A 1,488-nucleotide genomic window follows, 5' to 3' on the forward strand; every position below is an offset into this window, starting at 1 on the left:
CCCCCCCCCCCGCCCCTCAGCGGCCCCTCAGGCCGTTCAGCCCCGCTCCCTCCGCCCCCCACCCGCGATCGGGCCTAGCGCTACCGCCAGGCCTGGGAGAAGGGGGAAGGGGAGCCGGGCCGGTCGGGCGGCCCGCATTCACTCACTCACACACACACTCACTCACTCACCCAGGCCGATCCCCTCAGGGCCGCCCCCGCCGCCTTCCATGCCGGGCGGCGAGAGGAGGAGGGGGGGCACGGGCGAGGCGGCGGAGGGCGGGTGGAGGAGGCGAGGCGAGGCGGGAGGGCGGAGGGCAGGGCGGCCGGGGCCCTCCCTCCCCTCCTTCCCTCCCTCCGCTCGGCCCCCTCAGCCGCCTCCGAGACGTTCCGAACGACCTCCGCCTTCGGGCCGAGGGTTCGGGTTCACGCCAACGGACGCGATTCCCGCTCGGACTCGGCGGCTCAGCGTTCCTCTCCTCCGCCGCCGCCGCAGCGCTACGTGGCCGCCCGCAGCCAGTCTCGCGACTCCGCCGCGCGCACGCGCGGGCACGCGCCGAGGAGGTGGTTGCCGCGGGCGCGCGCGGGGGGGAGACACCCATAGGCTGAGGGGAGGGCGAGCGGCGCGAGGCGCTCGGCGGCGCATGCGCGGCTGCCTCTCTTCCCCCCCCCCTTTCTCTCTATTCAGCTTAGGCGGCGGAGGGGACGCGGAGCGCAGGTGAGCGCACTTTGGGGGGGAGCTGTGCGCATGCGCGGCGCCTCGGCGGGGTTCAGGTGAGGCGCGCGCGCGGCAGCAGGAGGGGCCGAGCGGCGGCGGCGGCGGCTGCCCCCGGCCGGACCGACCGTTACTCCGCTGAGGTAATAAAAGAGGCCGCCCTAATTGCAGTCAGCTGAGCTGGGCGAGTTGCGGCTTCGCTCCGGTCTACGCCTCCTTCCCTCGGGTACCTCCGTGGCTCTGCTGAAGACGGGAGGGATGGAAGTAACGCTTCGCTGAGCGGCTGGAAGGGGCTGGGCGGGTCTCTGAGGGCCGCCCCTCAGGTAAAGCTTCATGGAGAGAAAACACACCGGACCGAGGATCCTGTCATTCTGCTAGACCAAAGCCCGGTTTCCTCTTGTTCCACACCTTCTCTTGCTTTAAAACGTTAATAACCACTTAATTCTGGCCTGTGGTTTCTTGATTGCACCCACCTGCAGGGCCTGTGTGATGTGTGAGGGAGAGATGCAATGAGAAATGGATTTTGCTGGTGGAATCGGCAGCTTGGGGCAGGTATGGGGTTCATGAAGGGCTGTGGGGCTGGGGTCCAGCGTGTTTGCCCTGTCCATGGAGGTGTTCAAGGCCAGGTTGGATGCGGCCCTGGGCAGCCTGGTCTGGTATTAAGCGTGGAGGTTGGTGGCCCTGTGTATGGCAGGGGGGTTGGAGATTCATGATCCAAGGTCCCTTCCAATCCTGGCCTGTGATTTCTGTGGGGCTGGGGTCCAGCGTGGGGCTGGGGTCCAGCGTGGGGCTGGG

General features: G+C 68.7%; 1 protein-coding gene and 1 long non-coding RNA gene across 2 annotated transcripts in view; one reads left to right on the forward strand and one right to left on the reverse strand.

Annotated features, from left to right (window-relative positions):
* Window positions 1-256, reverse strand: part of ZNF652 (zinc finger protein 652) — a 25,182-nt gene extending 24,926 nt beyond the window's left edge. Inside the window, exon 1 of the mRNA XM_042836476.1 lies at window positions 171-256. The gene's annotated coding sequence lies outside the window, so the exon portion shown is untranslated. The remainder of the gene's footprint in view (window positions 1-170) is intronic.
* Window positions 257-679: 423 nt separating this feature from the next.
* Window positions 680-1,135, forward strand: LOC122169958. Its single transcript, XR_006171683.1, has 2 exons — window positions 680-752; window positions 865-1,135. It is a non-coding gene; the product is annotated as an uncharacterized LOC122169958 (long non-coding RNA).
* Window positions 1,136-1,488: the final 353 nt, after the last annotated feature.

This window comes from Centrocercus urophasianus, unplaced genomic scaffold (genome assembly GCF_019232065.1).
Source record: "Centrocercus urophasianus isolate 14NV4802_14NV808 unplaced genomic scaffold, USGS_Curo_1.0 seq_61, whole genome shotgun sequence".
Classification (NCBI taxonomy): domain Eukaryota; kingdom Metazoa; phylum Chordata; class Aves; order Galliformes; family Phasianidae; genus Centrocercus; species Centrocercus urophasianus.